The sequence below is a fragment of the Pipistrellus kuhlii genome, unplaced genomic scaffold, assembly GCF_014108245.1.
Source record: "Pipistrellus kuhlii isolate mPipKuh1 unplaced genomic scaffold, mPipKuh1.p scaffold_m20_p_20, whole genome shotgun sequence".
In the NCBI taxonomy this organism is placed as follows: domain Eukaryota; kingdom Metazoa; phylum Chordata; class Mammalia; order Chiroptera; family Vespertilionidae; genus Pipistrellus; species Pipistrellus kuhlii.
The window spans coordinates 1078715-1096694 of record NW_023425516.1 but is presented as its reverse complement, the minus strand read 5'-3'; the positions used below and the strand labels follow the sequence as shown (position 1 = coordinate 1096694).

Sequence of the window (17980 nt, the reverse complement as noted above, 5' to 3'; positions counted from 1 at the left end):
CTGCAGGTACTGAAGTCCAGTGAGATACAGCAGAATCTATGTTGAATATTCTTCTTTCCTGCACACGACACCGACATACTCATGCGGATATTTGTGCTAATCATTTAATTATATCATTTAATTCCTAACAGAGGTTTAATACCCTTTCCACTATATCCTAATCCAGCGGTGGCCAACCTTTTGGACCTCACAGACCACCAGTGGTCCATGGACCACCAGTTGGCAACCGCTGAACTAATCTATCTTAGGAGACTAAAATAGAATTTCACTTCTGAATGAAGAGTATGATTAATATAGGGGTAGAAGCCACCCTCTGTGAAATAATTATGATTTAGAAATTCCATACTATAAAATAAGAGTCCTCTTTAATAGCCCATCATGCTCAAAGGTAGCCCATCTGGTCAAAATTTTTAAAAAGAGCCAGATAACCTACAATAAAAAGAAGTCAACATAAAATATACCAGCTGATAACGGGTGAGATATTCAGAGGACAGATTAAAAGCCAGGGATGTAAGCCTCCAAACAGGCAGTCAACTGAGTGTAACAGGAAACTCTGAAAAGAGGCCCTAGCAATCACATGTGGGTGGGAAAAGGGCCTGAGAGGAGTGGGGAAACTGGAAACTGGAAGTGATGAGGATGCTCACCCTTGACCAGAGCCCTTTAGGGGGAAAGAAACTACACTGTAAACCTGGGTAGAGTGAATGGTGTGGGAACTATAAGGCAAGAAATGAACATCAATACTGGTCCAGGATCACAGAGTCCTTAGGATACCCACAGACACAAGTGGAGAATAACTTGTAGAGACACTCTCACAACCCAGGACACACACACACACACACACACACACACACACACACAAAATTAGTTTACAATAAAAAAGTAAAAACTATCAGCTACACATAACAAAGGAAAAAAAACCATCCAAACGATCATGATGGAGCATGAAGAGGTATAAGAAATGGGAAAATTTGCCCTTCAAAAACTGCAGATAAAAGAACAATCTAAAATGGACCATAAAAAATTAGTAATTTATTATCAGGTAAATGAGTAGAAATTCTAATAAAAGAACAAAATGCTTTGAAAAAAGGACCGAGCACATTTGAAAGGAAGCAAGTGAAACTTATAAAAATGAAAAGTATTAGTACTGAATTTAAAGCTAAACATTTATTGGATGCATTAAGTAAAAGATGAGACACAGCTGAAGAAGAAATTAGTGAACTGGCAGTTAGATCTAAAGACATCACACAGACTTACGCTTCCAAAGTGTAACATGTAGGCTGGCAACATCACCATCGCCAGGGAGTTAGCTAGAAATGCAGAACCCCAGGCCCTGCCCCTGCCCAGGGAATCAGAAGCTGCATTCTAACAAGATATGCAAGTGATTCACGAGCACGCTACAGTTGGGAACATCCTCCTAATGAATGCAACACAGAGAGACAGAGAAGACATGAGCGGTCAAAGGACAGAGAATAACAAGGTTCAATACACATCTAATTGCAACACCAGATAGAGTGAGCAGCAAACAATCAGAATCTAGATGCCGGATTTTAAAAGGATTATGGAAAACTTGGCCAAGTCTAAAGACCACCAAGTATATGACCACATCAATCTTAGGGAATTAATTCTCCTTTTTCTCGTACATTATGGATAATGGCCCTTATTTGATCCTAATAAATTGTAATATTTTTTGCTTTAAAAAAGGTAGTAAGCCCTGGCTGGATGACTCAGTCCCATACATCAGAAGGTTGTAGGTTTGATCCCTAGTCGAGCAGCATACAGAAAGCAACCAATCGATGTTTCTCTCTCACATCTCTCTCTCTCCCCTAGCCCACCTCTCTACCTCTCTCCAGCCCTCTCTTTCTAAAATCAATAAGCATGTCCTCAGGTGAGGATTTTTTAAAGTATTTATAGGTCATTGGATCTATATCTATGTTGATAGAGTCTGAGAATATAGCATTTTCTAGGAGCATAGTAGGTGCACAATAAATACTTACTGAACAGACATATAATTAAATGACTAGAAAATACCTCTTGCAATGAGAGCACGTAGCCTAATACAGACTATGAGGAAGTTACTTGATGTTTGAGTTAAATAAAGAGGCTTTAAGGCCTCTTTATTTAAGGTGGAGATTGTTCTGTCTGAAAAATATGTTAATGAGTGCCTATATTATTTTCTGATACAGTATTACAAAATCATCATCTCCCCCACCAACGCACCCACCACACTCAATAATGACAACTAAGAAACCACATATTAAGATCTATTTTTCACTGGCAAAAGCCACTAAGAAAAATATAGAAAAATATGCTTTCCTACATATTTTTAAATAAATCAGCCTTATGCTTGAGGTCACATCAGGGCACTTTCTCCTTGGTGGCAGGGGCTATCCAAATAAGTTCTGCAGGGTTGTTTTTTCCCGCCGGTTATATAAGATAGATGGCAAAACAAGGCTTTCAGAAACAAAGAGCTATTTTAAGAACTATAGTTAATCTCTTTCCTATAAATTCTCTTTTTTTTAAGTCCTGACATTCATTAGAAGCTTTGAGGGAGGAAAATGTATTGCCTTCAAAAGTATTCAAAACATAGCCCTGGCCAGTTTAGATAAGTGCTTAGAACACATGTGTCAAACACAAGGCCCGCGGGCCAAATCCGTCCCGCCAGGCCTTGCAATGTGGCCCACACCGCGCTGTCATCACTGCACTCCGCTGCGTTTCCATCACAATGACAGTTTATGACTGTTCAGTAAACCATTCGGCCCGAGATTTAGGCTGGATTTTAGATTTTGGCCCCTTCTCTGATTGAGTTCGACACCCCTAGCTTAGAATGTTGGCCCTTGAACTGAAGGGTCGTGGGTTCAATTCCAGTCCAGGGGACGTACCTGATTGCAAGCTCAATCTCCAGCCCTGGTTGGGGCATGTGCAGGAGGCAACCAATCAATTTGCCTCTTGCACATCAATGTTTCTTTCTCTCTGTCTCTCTCTCTCTCCCTTCCACTCTCTCTAAAATATCAATAAAAAAATATCCCTGAGTGAAGATTAATAAAAAAAACACACAAAAGACTTTCTAATTCTGTTGCTGTGTCCATCACCTGCTTTCCCCACAGGAACACCAGCTCCATGAGGAACGGACAGTGCTATCCTCCACGGCACACCTCACAGCTACAGCAGTACCTGGCTGTCCTTGTTCCATGTTTACTATCTGGTTTGAAGGAAGGAAGGAATAATAAGAGCCTTAGATGTGTGATAATTTCTTAGACCTAATGGGTTATTTCATGCAATATGCCACTTTAGGAGACCCAATTTAGTCATGAAGAATTGAGACATAAAATCTATATATATAAAGAGGTAACATGCAAATTAGCCAGGACACATTAAGGCATCATGACTGGCTCAGGAGGAGCTGCGGGCGCAGATGGGTGGGAGCCCCAGCGACCACGGGGAGGATGGGGCTGGCAGCGGGCCAGAGCGGACACACACTAGGGGGCCTCTGCGCATGAGCTGCAGAAGAAACACCTTTTCTGACCGCCCATTGGCTAAGCTCCCTGAACACCGCCACTCACGGCGATCTTGGTTCTTGGTAACTTGGGTAATAAGAATCCAAGAAGGCAGTCTAGGGTTTTTCCACCTCACTTCTGGAGGAAAAAGCAAAGCTCTGCTGCTGGAGGAGCTAAGGAACGTCATATCCTGCCCTAGCTGGTTTGGCTCAGTGGATAGAGCCTTGGCTTATGAACCGCAGGGTCCGGGTTCAATTCTGATCAAGGGCATGTACCTCGGTTGCAGGCTCCTCCCTGACCAGGGCCCAGGTCAGGGCTCTGCGGGAGGCAACCAATCGAAGTGTCCCTCTCACATGGATGTTTCTCTTTGTCTTTCCCTCTCTCTTCCCCACTCTCTAAAAATCAATGGAAACATATCCTCAGGTAAGAAAAGGAAGGAAGGAAGGGAGGGAGGGGAGGGGAGGGAAGGGGAGGGAAGGGGAGGGGAGGGGAGGGAAGGGGAGGGGAGGGAAGGGAAGGGAAGGGAAGGGAAGGGAAGGGAAGGGAAGGGAAGGGAAGGGAAGGGAAAGGAAGGGAAGGGAAGGGAAGGGAAGGGAGGTCAAAAGAAAGCTGTCATTTTTTCGTGGTGAAGGGACTGGAGTCCATGTTGAAAACCTTGGCGGCTGTGGCGGCCAGCAGTGGCAGCAGCAGCGGGGGTGATTGGGGTGGCGTCTTCCCCTGATCAGCCAATCACTTCCTGCAGAGGGCTCCAGGACTATGAGGGGGACAGACTGAGCTAAGGGTCAACCCCTCCCCCACCCTAGTACACGAATTTCATGCACTAGGCCTCTAGTATGTAAATAAAAACACCTGAGCCTAGATACAGCTCATAAAACTCCTATGACTTTTAATCATCACTGTGGGTCACATACATTGGTGCTGAGTTGTGTGTGGCAGAGGTAAAAGATGAATAACAGCCAACACAGTGTCATAAAGGACAATGGCACATAAATAAATATAATGAATCAGGACTGTACCTGAAACATAGTGGGCATTCAATAATATTAAACCAAAAAATTTGTAACTTTATTCTATCAACCATGATGTCCTACACCTTAAAAAGGCACTACTTAGCCCAGGCTGGATAGCTCAGTTGTTTAGAACATCACCCTGGTACACCCAGGTCATGGGTTCAATCCCCAGTCAAATCACATACAAGAATCAATCAATGAATGCATAAATAAGCTGAACAACAAATAAATGTTTCTCTCTCTCTCCTTCTCTCTCTCTCTCTCTCTCTGTTTCTCTCTCCCCTCCTCTCCCTACTTCTCTCTCTAAAATCAATCAATAAAAATTTAAAAAAAACAACAACTATTTAGCCTGGCCATGTGGCTCAGTGGTTGAGCGTCCATCTATGATCCAAGAAGTAACTGTTTGATTCCCCGTCGGGGCACATGTCCAGGTCCCGAGCTCAATTTCCAGTAAGGGACGTGCCAGAGGCAGCCGATCAATAATTCTTGATGTTTCTACTCTCTTTCCTTCCCCCTTCCTCTCTGAAATCAATAAAAATATATTTTTAAAAACACTACTTAACTAAGTATAATAGTTACTAAATTCAAACCTATAAGGAAGACTACAAAAAAAATAAGCTATCTTTCAGTTCCTTAAAATCTGAGAAGCCACTGGAATTGCACTTATCTGTGTTAAAAACACAGAACTGCAAAATAAATGGAAGGGGAGCAATTTCTATTGTTTAGAGGTCAGAATATAGGTGTGAAGAGTCAAGAATACATCAGTGGAGTGAGAGCAAGTTTTGAAGATGGGATACAGGAAGTTTTGTATCCCCCTGAAGGGAAGTGTCATGGAGGTGAATGAATCTCAAGAGTTGGTTTAAAGGTGTCTTCGTGGATGAAGTGTGGGGAAGAGTGCTACTTTAGATAAGCCACAGTGGCAGCCAAGAGGCTATGGGTAATGAGGCTGCACAGTATGTGAACGTGAAATCTTGGCTGCACCTCGAAAGGGGGGAATCCTGCATTAGACTGACAGGAGGGATTATGAGAGAGTGTCTTGGAGTGCTGTGTTGGTGTCAATTCCTGCGGCTGATATGATCGTTTCAGTAGTGATAGTGGGAAGAGGTCGACGCCAGAAACCTCTAAAGGACAAGTCTACAATATCAGCACGACAATTCTATCCAAAGGAAGTGATAACAGAAACAGACAGTGGGTTGCTACAGAGAGAAATGGCAAAATGTAACAACTGATGCGAGCACAATATTTGTTATCATTTTAAAAATACCAATGACCAGCTCTAATTCCAAGAGAAAAGGGTTACAATAGAAAGAGCAAGCTAACCCAATATCAGAGGTCTCATGAGAATGAACCAAGTCAGGGGAGAGGCTAAATAGAGCTCATTACTAAATTCACAGAAGTAGCAGAGCCCTTAAGAACAGGTTATATTCCTTACAGCCTCCAGGTGGGAGGCGATCAGATATAATTCATCCAAATGATAATTTGTATAAGTTATTCAAAAGGAAGGCAAATCATAACCAGCTTCCAATAGAGTTAAGTAAATTAAAAGTTTTCCCCCCCAGAAGAGTCATAAAAAGCCTGTAGGGCAATGTTGATTTGGCTGGTGGTTTTCACAAAGGAAACGAATAAGGAAGTTAGAGTTACTGGTGTCTGCTTTCACCAACCATCCCAGGGTGCTAGGGTCTGGCTGCCAGCTGCTGAGGAAAGCTCCTCCCTGGTGCCAGAGATCTCAGTGGGGTTGTGAGCTCTGTCTGAAACTCACCGTTCTCAAAAGCCATGTCCCAAAGGCTACTTAATAGCACGGTCTTGGGTAACAACTTATCCCACAGAATTATACCGTCAGAGATCCTTTCTCTCAATTCTGACACCACTTGAACCAGATTTCGAGCCTCCTGTTTTGCTTTGTTTTTCCCTTCCCTCTCAATCTAGCTGCTCAGGGCCCTGTGACACATCTACATAGGCTATAAAACACTGAAAAGATAGGCCTGTTCACACCGCAGCTGGGCTTTTCTCTGCCAAGTGGGGTCTGGATGGATCCAGTTTGGGACCCCGTGGAAGCCCCAGGCTTTATTTGAACAAAGCAAATGAGCTGGTTCATAGACTTCCACTCCCTAAAACCTGCTTGCCCTCAATCTCAACAACTGAATTCCGTACACCCAAGAGCACACTGGATTTGATTTATTCTCTGCTGCCCTCAAGACTCTGTAGTATCCTTCCCTCCAACATGTTCAAATTTTATTTTTAAATGTTTGCTATGAAAACTTTCACATGCTCAGTAGTAGTAAGTATTAATAATTCCCAAGTGCCCATCACCTTCTACTGATAGCAACTCTCAATCTCATTGCATCTCACCCACCCCTACCTTGTTTGCATGCTTATTGGTTATTAATGGCAAACCCAGAGATTCTGTCATTTTTCCCATTACTGCAGGAGATATCTCTAACCCAGGGTTTCTCAACTGTTTTGTTGTAGGGGCTGCCAGGTGTATTACAGGTTACCAGTATCCACAACCAAGACCCACTAATGCCATTAGTATCTCCAGTCGTGACAACCAGAAATGCTTCCAGATGTGTCTAAATGTCCCCTGAAGGGCAAAGCTCCCTCAGTTGAGAACCACTGGTTAATACAAAAGGACTTACACACACTTACACACACACACACACACACACACACACACACACACTACTGTCACACACCCAACAAAGTTAATAGCAACTCTAACATTCTCTAATACCATGTTTGTGTTAGACTTTCTCCAATTGCCCCAAAACTGTTTCTTTATGGTTGGTTAGTTTGAAGCAGGATCGAACCAAGGTTCATACACTGATTCAGTTGGTATACCACCTAATCTATACCAACCACTTAATGCAATTTATTGGTTTAAGAAACTGGATGGCATGTCCCAATAAAATCTCCCACATTCTGGACTTGGTTATATTCTTTGACTCGTTTAACATGTTTTCTGTCCTGCATGTCTCCTATAAACTGGCAGTTAAATCCAGGGCCTTCCATAGACTCATATTCAATTCTTTTGGCAAGAATACTCCCCAGGGTGTGCTGGGTACGTACTAGTGCCTGAGAGTAGAGGCACACATGTCTGCTTGTTTCCCTTCTTGTGATGCTGAGAAAGACCCAGTGGAAAGGGTTCCAATGATACCAGCCTGACCCCTCCACCATAAAGGTCCCTCCAATCTTTCCACTAATGGTCACTGATGACCACTGCCTGCAGCCATTACTTCATTAAGAGCTACAAAATGGTGGCTTTCCAACTGTGCCATTCCTTCTGCATTTATTACCACATCAATAATTTGGTTACCCTAGAAGGTAGTTCGAATAGGAAGGCAATGCTTGGGCCTTTCTCTGTTATTTAGGAACATTCAGAGTAATGAGTTGGAGGGTGGGGGCCCTCAGCCATCACCAGAAGTAACCAATAAGATTTCTTTTTCAGTTATTGGTGTGAACACATGAATTTTTATATAGTTGATGTCTTCACTGCAGTCTTTTCAATCCTCATATTGTCCCACCTTAGACCAGAGAAGCCCCTTTACTAGATATTCTTGCCAAAATAAGGTCAAATCAGAATCCATTTTAGTTTCTGGAGCTGCCTTTCAGTTTGCAGGGCCTGGTGGAGCAAATACAAAACCACCACCATCACCATCATCCCCTGCTGAGAAAGCAGAGACAAAGTGGGTATGTTCATCAAGTCAATACATGGAAGAAATTTTTTTTTTTAATGTAAGCCCATCTCCATAGCCGACTATTCTCCAAGATATGAGTGACTACATCCAACGGGCGTGTTGACAAGATGTGGAGAAACTAGATTTCTCATACATTGACAGTAGGAATATAAAATGGCACAACCGCTATTAAAAAAACTTCGGCACTTTCAAGCCAAAACCGGTTTGGCTCAGTGGATAAAGCGTCGGCCTGCAGACTCTTTATTGAAAGGTCCCAAGTTCAATTCCGGTCAAGGGCATGTACCTTGGTTGCAGGCACATTCCTAGTAGGGGGTGTGCAGGAGGCAGCTTATTAATGTTTCTCTCTCATCAATGTTTCTAGCTCTCTATCCATTTCTCTTCCTCTCTGGAAAAAAATCAATAAAATATAGTTTAAAAAACAAACAAAACTTTGGCACTTTCTTAAAAAGCTAAGCATACATATATAATCCAGCCATTCCACTCCTGGGCATTTGTCCAAGACAAATGAATACATATGTCCATAGATTTGTACACAAGCGTTCATAGAAGCTATATTGCAAATAGCCAAAAACTAGAAACAACCCAAATGTCTATCAGCAGATGAATGGATAAACAAATTGTGGTATATCCATACAATGAACTACTACTTAGCAATAAAAAGAAATGAAATAATGATACATCCTACAATGTGAATGAATCTCAGAATAATTATGTTGAATGAAAGAAGCCGGATAAAGTAAGTACATATTGTATGGCTTCATATAAAGTTTAGAAAATAAAGTTTAGAGTGACAGTGGCAGATCAATCATGGTCCGAGGGCAAGGGAAGGAGGGGGAGAGGTGGTAGAGAAGAGTTACAAAGGCCATGAAGATATGGTGGGGTGATGGACATGTGCATTATCTTTTTTTTTTTTTTAATATATTTTATGTATTTTTTACAGAGAGGAAGAGAGAGGGATAGAGAGTTAGAAACATCAATGAGAGAGAATCATCGATCAGCTGCCTCTTGCAAACCACCTACTGGGGATGTGCCCGCAACCAAGGTACATGCCTTTGACTGGAATCGAACCTGAGACCTTTTGGTCTGCAGGCCGAGGCTCTATCCACTGAGCCAAACCGGTTTCAGTGACATATGTATTATCTTGAGGGTGGTGATGGTTTCCCAAGGGTATACCAAACTTAAGTGCACACTTAGAATGCATGTACTTACTGTACGCCTATTCTTCCCCAGTGAAGCTGTCTCCGACCATTGGGAAGGGAGACTATTTTGTCCCCAATTCTCTCCTGGTCTAAGGAGCTTCCACCCAGACTCCTTCACCCCATGAGGTAGGCATGTAGAATGAACACATCTAGTCTCACTCCTCCCCCAGGGAAGGCGGCCTTGGACATTCAGGCTGTTTTAGTGGCCCATAGGGTTGCTGCAAAAACAAGAACCAGGCTTAGCACCTCCTGCTTTACTGCCTATGTCCAGATGCGGCAGGCTCTCACCCAAGTGACCAGGCTTGTCCTCTGTATTTCAAAGCCTCCCTGGCCATGAGGGAAGCCTCCCATTCTTCTCTGTTCAATATGGTGGGTGGACTGAACAGACTCTTACATCGAAGGTCACTGAGCACTTGCCTTGCCAAGAATGAAGTGGACATTTTCGTCCCTATCTGGCTACCAGTTCTCTGTGTGTGTGTCCTTTCTTAGTCAGAATTTTGAGGGACAGAAGGGTGGGTCTTAGAACCCGAAGTCATGAACCCAAAGTCAATCTATACCTTTCTTTTCTCTCAGCAGGGAGCAACAGACTTGGCCACACTTTTCTCTAAAGTGAGACACTGAAAATCATTGCCAAACCCTCAGTCATGAACAACCTAGACCTCTTAGTCTTTGTCCCAGGCTTTAATCTGACTCCTGCCAGCTGCCCTCTTTAATTCTGTCCAAACATCGCCCTCTGAATATGCACGTAAATGCAGGCACCACACTTCACAGAGCCGACTAGGAAGTTGGCTGCTGAATATAGTCCCAGATGTTTAATATAATGTTGAATCTTTGGCCAAATCATTTCCATGATTGCTTGGTTGTGGAAGGTTTTCTGGCAAGTGAGAATTTAAGGGCTATGGATTCCAATTTATGGGCTTTCTCTACAAACCTATTTCCTGTTCCCCATGTTCTCCCAAGAAAGGCACTAATTACCTCATTTAGAGTTGATTTGCTGAACTGGAATTTAGCATTGCATTGCTGGCTCACACTAAGAGGCACTACAAGAAGCATCATGGGGAAGGCCCAGGGCATGCGTTGGAGGAATATGGTCCACCATGTCACAGGGGTCTGTCTCATTTATGGGAAGTTCAAGGCTCCGCATTCAGAAAATCCAGTCTTTTCTGAGCAAACCTTCTGGGTCTCTTTCTCGTGGGACTGAGGCTCATGGGACTGTTCATAATACTTTCTGCTTTGGCCACCAAAAGGCTGAGAGCACCAAATCTATCTTCTAGCAAACTGACAGGAACTTGTTCATTTTTACCTTTGACCCTCATTTTATTTCCTTACTCTGATATTTCCGCCACCCAGATTTCTACACTTGTTTTGTTCCTTCTAATACTGCAATTATAGCTGAAATAAGCTTGTTTCAACTTATCTTGGAATAAAATGAAATATTACATATGTTTAACATCTGGATGTAGCTTCTAGAATGAAATCCCATCATTTTAATTCATAAGCATTTAGCTCTTTTTAGTCTATTTTCTCTTGTCAATGACTTACTCTCTAAAAAAAGAACAGCCCTCAAGAGGCACATCAATATCCACCTGAATATCCCATAAAACTATAAGAGCTACTGACATGTCTTCACTATTCCTTTTTTATGTTTTAACAGGTGGTCCAGTAAGTTGTGCTTCTGCCATCAAAACTATAGCACTCCCCCTCTTTCTACCCTCCTTATACTAGTCCCCCAAACAGCTCCTTTTCCTCCCTTCCTCCTGCCCCTGGAGTGATTGGGTGGGTGTCTGACAGGGAAATACATTTAAGGGGCCACCAAAGACTAACAGAGAAGTATATCTACCACCGTCCTCAAACTAGTTCACAAACAACACACGGCTAGAGCCTGTTCAAATGACAGGAGATCTTTAAAAGGCTCAACACACACACACACACACACACACACACATTGCACATGCCATTGAGAGAATGCTATCTGAAAAACAGCACTAAAATAAATAACTGAAATATTCATATTAAAACCATAAGGAGCTTTTCATTTGAGAAGAAAGCACTGCTCATTTGAAATCATAGAGTGGCAAATTTAAAGGATAAACACAGTAGGATTTTGCAAAGACTTTCCCCTCATTTATTCCAATGATGCGGGAAAATAACCTGACAATAAATACTCCTGAAGTCTCAGGAGGCAGTATAATGATGCTCTTAAGAGTACAGGCTGTGCTGTCGTTTATATTAACAGAAAATATTATGGAAAGTTATACAAAAATTTGGCAGTAGTGGTTCGCTTTAAGGAGAGGAACTGGAGGTGTGGTAGGGAGAAGATGTTTTTCATTGTATGACCTTCCTTGACACTGGAATGTTTTGCCAGGGACTATACAACTTTTCAAAAAAAATAAAAGCTAAGAGACCTTGGAGTCAGGGAGATCTGATTTGACTTCCGCCACTGCCAATGCCTTGCTCCGTGACCTTCACTAAGCAGCTTCTTCTCTTTAGGTCTTAGTATCCTCATCTGTACTGTGGGACTAATAATTGTACCTGCCTCACAGATTTGGGAGAAGTAAATGAAACAATAACATGCATAAAGTATTTTGCAGAGCCCTTAGCACATAGTAGGTACTCAATAAATGGCATAGCAGTATAATACATGCATACAAAAGTATTAATGATGAAAAGTTTAATCCATCCTTAATTAAAGGTAAATATAAAACGACAGTAAGCTGGGGTGTGGGAAAGCATAAAAATGCCTTTTTTTTTTTTTTACAACCATTTGCAACCATTACAGCAGGTGGAGATTAAGTTAAACCACCATCTTGAAATCATGAAGGATACAAAGCCCAGCTGAGGAAAAACTTTCAGTTCCTCAAAAGCAGTGCCTCATTTTTGGCATTTCTAAGCACTCCATCCACCCATCGAAGTTCTTAGCCTAAAAGTAGTTTCCCCTTAGCCTAAGCCCAGAGCACAAAACTAGGAAGACTCCACAGACATAAACAAGAAACTCAATTTTCTCCTCTTGCCAAGCTTCACAAACACTAATATGCACAGGAATCTGATTCCTGGGGATCTTTTTTAAATGTAGTTTCAGCTTAGCAGGTGGGGCGAGAGTCTCTGCAGCTCTAACAAGCTCACAGGTGATGCTGACGCTGCTGGTCCATGGTCCACACGCTGCACAGCAAGTCCCACTGACCCCAGATGCCAGCTCCCCTGCTTATCAGCCAACAGCAATCCTGAGGGATTCCGATTACTGTGATACCTTCTCCTGGTAACAACCGGTCGATTCTTTTAAGTCAATGATTCTGAACTGGGAGGAATGTGTCCCCAAGGGACACTAGGCAATATCTGGAGACATTTTGGTTGTCACAATTGCAGGGATGACTTCTATGGGCAAAGGCCAAAGGTGCTGCTAAACATGCTACAATTCACACACCAGCCCCCACAACAAAGAATTACCTGGTCCCAAATGTCAACAGTGTCCAGTTGAGAAGTCCTGTTCTAAATCAACAGAAACATGAAGTCCATTCAGTTCATCTCAAGACTATAAACCCCGATTTTAGAAGTAAGTCATTGATCCAACATGGATTGTCCTTTCCCAGGCTAAATCTGAGGTGTGGGAAGGGTAAGAGATTAGCAGAAAGAACAGAATGCAATACACAGAGAAGGGTCACTGGGTCATGGTCTACATTTTGTTTAAAATAAAGCATTGGTGGTTCAGTAAGCCAGAGGTGACCGACTAAGCATTTTAACAGAACCCATAGCTCTATCTAAGCAAAGGATCTAACACTTAGACTATAAGCTCCATGAAGGCAGGGTCATATCCAAATTTATTCACTTGTAGAACTAGTTAGATATTGTAGCACTTTGACATTCTAGGTACTCAAATATCTTGAGTCTTATACATCCAAAAATTACTGCAATCCCATATAATAAAAGGCTAATATGCAAGTTGACCAAACGGCAGAACGACCCAGTTGCTATGACGCACACTGACCATCAGGGGGCAGACGTTCAACCCAGGAGCTGCCCCCTAGTGGTCAGTGTGCTCTCACAGGGTGCTGCGCAGCCAGAAGCCAGGCTGGCAAGCGCAGCAGCAGTGGCAGGATCTTCTGTCTCCACAGCAGCACTAAGGATGTCCGACTGATGGCTCCCGGACTGCAAGAGGGCATAGGCCGGGCTGAGGGACTGCCCCCCAACCCTGAGTGCATGAATTTTGTGCACCAGGCCTCTAGTTACAAATATGCGTAAATAGACACAGAGATTAAACCATTTTTGTGTGACATGGTTTATGATATGTCATCATTACTAATCACAATTATTTCTGCTAGGGCATGCATGGTATTATAGAAAGAGCATGGGCTCTAGACCTCAACCCAAACCTGGCCCTTCTTACTCACTTGATATATGACCTGGGATAAGTTACCACAATGTCCACATCTGTGAAATGGGTATAAAAATCCTTACCTCTAACAGAATTGTTTTAAAGTAATATGGTGTGATATACTTAAATACCTAGTAGTTGACTCAGAATAGGTGCCATTTCTATTATACAGAGGGACTGGAGTAAAATACCCAATGGGTTAGTTACATCGTGCTTATTTCTACACACAATATGTAGAACTTCACCTACACTGATATCTGAATGCATAATAATCTGGCCACTCAGTGTATATCCTATATAATAAAAGACTAATATGCAAATTGTCCCCTCAACAAGGAGTTTGACCAGCACCTCCCCCTGGCCAGACTGGCTGGATCTCTTTTCCCCCTTCCCCGCCCCGCCCCCACAGCCATGCACGAATTCATGAACCGGGCCTCTGATATGTATATATATATATATATGTGTGTGTGTGTATATATATATATATATATATATATATACACACACACATTGAGTGGCCAGATTATTATGTGTTCAGAGACCATAATAATCTGGCCACTCAGTGTAGACTCCCTCTCTTCATTGATTTAAACCAAATGCTGTCATCCCTAAGGTTAAGGGAGCATCCACAGGATTATGACCTTGTGGTTTCACTATTCAGAGAGCAATTAATGATCATAAGCAAAGAGAGAGAAAGAGGGGGGGGGGGAGAGAGAGAGAGAGAGAGAGAGAGAGATAGAAAGAGAGAAGGGGGGACCTAACTGACGGGAATAACTCAGTATTCATCAGCAAGGGACCACCATAGGCACTCCTAGATCAAAACAAAATGTACTCTCAGCTAACAAATGTTAAGGACCTGAAAACTCAGATTAATTTTTCAAGGACTGTGCCTTCCTGAGAATGGTGAAAGAAAAGCAAATAAAAAAATAAAATAAAAAAAGCCCATGTCATAAGCAACAGACAATACAAGTTCTCCAGAGCAATAGCCACAGATGTTCCAGGGAATAATTCATAATCGATACTCCCATTATGCATTTCTCAATGTCAAGAGTTGGTTGTCTTGAATGAGAGGTGCAAGATATACTACTTGCTCTGATATCACCATGCCTTTGGGGGAATATGTTCTAGAAGGTGTAACTGAAGAGTGCACCAGACTGCTATGCTTCCCCACTGACAGGAGCAGGTGCACGATGCCAGGAAAGGCAGGTGCGACCCCAAAGGCATGAAAGAGGAGCTCGATTGGCTTCAGCTTTCCAGAGCCCAAAATCAGTGTGGGTACTCAACCAACACCTGAAACATCACCAGAACTGCATAGCCCAAGAAACATAGCACACTTAAGAAGCTCCAGACTAAAACTTGGAAAGCAGCCTTGAAATAATGATAATAATACTAAGCAGCTGAAAACCCAACCTTACATCTAATTATGTGAAGCTGGGGACGAAGCATCAGAGTAATGGGCACCTGGTGACCCATGAGTGTGGCAGTGACTCATCACAGAGGTTGCTTGCTGGGAGAATAAGCATTCCTGACTGGGTCAGAGTTCTGGTGGTGCCCATATCGCTCCCCAAGCGAAGGACCCGGGGGCACAGATCTCCATCTGACTTCAGTGTCAAAGCCAAAACTTGTCCAAGTTTCTCTCAGAAGCCATTCTCAACTCTGTCATTCATAAATTTGCCCAGACCCTTCTTAAACTACATTTATATATTCAGCCAAGATCACTTCTTGAGATAATGAGTTTTAGAAGATTACCTGCTGTGTTAAGCAGTACTTCCGTTAGTTACAACAATAAAAAAAAGAATTAGGGGTAAAAACAGCTGAGAGGTTAATGTTGCTTCCATCAAGAAACACTTTTATGTGTGGAAAGTGGACTATTCAACAGTTTGGAACCACAAGGCATTTAAGCAGCAACCATGAACTTGGGGAACTTGATGACTTCAAGTGTATTGTCTGACGGAAGTCAATTAACATGTGCTTATGAAAACAAGAGTTGGACAAAGGCATAATTTCTGTTAGAATTAGAACATAGCTCAAATCACATGGAGTCCAGCAATGTTTTCAATCACAAAGCTCTAAGCTGACTGCAAATATGCAGGGATCAGAGGGTGGTGAAAGTAAGAAAATCTGCCAGGAGACAGTGAAATGAATACCATGGCTCTCTGCATGGTCAGGGAGGCACGGGACCTCCAGGAAAGGGCACCACCCATCCTCAGTGGGCGGGAAGATGCCACCCATCGGCTGAGCTACATTAGTTGATCTGATTAGTCCCAGCAACTACAAATGCTCTAATTGCAAAATGGTACCCTGGATTCTATTCCTGAAAAAGAAAGAAAACATGACTGGGGACATTGATGAAATAAGCAGCAAGTCTAAAGTTTATTAATAGTAATGCACCAATACTAATCTTAGTTTTGACAAATGTGGCATTGTTATGTAAAATGTTAACATTAGGGAAACTGGGAGTAGGGTATTCGGGAACTTTCAGTACTAGCTTTGCAACCTTCCTATAAATTTAATACTATTCCAAAGTAAAAGGTTTATTAAAATTAAAGGAAAATTTTTGAAGCTACCATATTTTATGACTTTTGAGAGCCACTATACTGGAAGTTAGAAGTCAATAAAAACCAGCAAGTTTTAAGAACCAGGATTCTGGGCAAAGGGCCTGAAAAGACATTATTCTAAAGAAGACATACAAATGGCCAAGAGTTATATGGAAATGTGCTTAACGTCCTAATCATCAGGGAAATACAAACCAAAACCACCATGAAATATCACTTCATACCTGTTAGGATGGCCATTATAAAAAAGACAAGAGACAAGTATTGGCAAGGATTGAACACTGTTGTAAATTGGTACAGCCACTAAGGAAAACAGTATAGAGGTTGCTCAAGAAAGCTAAAACTAAAACTAAAACTACCATGAGACCCTGCCAGCCCTTTTTCAGTTATTCACCCACGGAAAATTAAGTCAGTACCTCAAAGAGGTATCTGTCTCCCATTTCATGGCAGCATTATTCCCAAGAGCAAAATATGGAAATAACCAGGTGTCCATATATATATATTAGCAACCTGGGTGAACTTGAGGGCATTGTGCTAAGGGAAATAAGACAGGCACAGAAAGAAAAAAGCTGCATGATCTCACTTCTGTGTGGAATCTAAAAAAGTCAAATACACAGAGGCCGAGAGTAGAACACTGGTTACCAGGGTGGGGAGGTGGAGAAAACAGGGAAATACTGGTCAAGGGATACAAAGTTGGAGTTATGTAGGATGAATAAGTCTAGAGATCTGATGTACAGAATTATTACAGTTAACAATACTATACTGAAGTCTGGAAATTTGCTAAGGGGGTGGATTTCAGGTACACCACAAAAAAAAAAAAGTGAAAAAATTAACTGTGAGGAGATAGATATGTTAATTAGCTTGACTACAGTAATCATTTCATCATGTATATGTATAGCAAATCATCATGTTGTATATCTTAAATATATACAATTTTTACTTTAAAAATAAATTTTAAAAAAAGAATTAGGATTTAGTTGGGTGAAGAGAATTTCCTTATACGAATGAGTTGGGGGGAGAAGGAGTGGGGACATGTGTTAAAAATAAGGAAAAACTAAGAGGGTACTGATTAGGATATGGAAAAATTAAGATAGCCACAGAAGGAATAATGAGTGCAATATGGCAGCAACAAGTGTGAAGATGAGCAAGACTATTAGTAGTCCATCACAAAGTCATCTCCCAAAGACAACCATGACCTTCAGAGATGGGCCTCATGATGGACAACATGGGCCACATTCTACACTGACATGTATTCTCCACGGGGCTATCTCATTTACAGAACAGTGGTTACACTTGTAAATCTAACAAACCTAAAACCTATAAACAGTCCAAAAGGAAAAGACTAGAACAAAATCTGAAAATTCTTTTTTTTTAATTAATATATTTTTACTGATTTTAGAAAGAACAGGAGAGGGAGAGATAGAAACATCAATGAGAGAGAATCACTAACCGGCTGCCTTCTGCATGCCCCTCACTGAGGATGGAGCCTGCAACCCGGGCATATGCCCTTCACTGGAATCGAACCCGGATCCCTTCAGTCTACAGGCCAACATTCTATCCACTGAGAATTCTGGCATAATACTGAAAAGTCAAGATTTACCAAAAAACAAAATAAGTTAATCACTATTCACTGACTTACTTGAATGGAGATATGTTCA

The 17980-nt window shown here is 42.0% G+C and overlaps 1 protein-coding gene across 6 annotated transcripts in view; it reads right to left on the bottom strand.

The window, feature by feature from the left end:
• Positions 1 to 17980, bottom strand: part of CIT (citron rho-interacting serine/threonine kinase) — a 159394-nt gene that overhangs the window by 101966 nt on the left and 39448 nt on the right. The window lies entirely within an intron of this gene.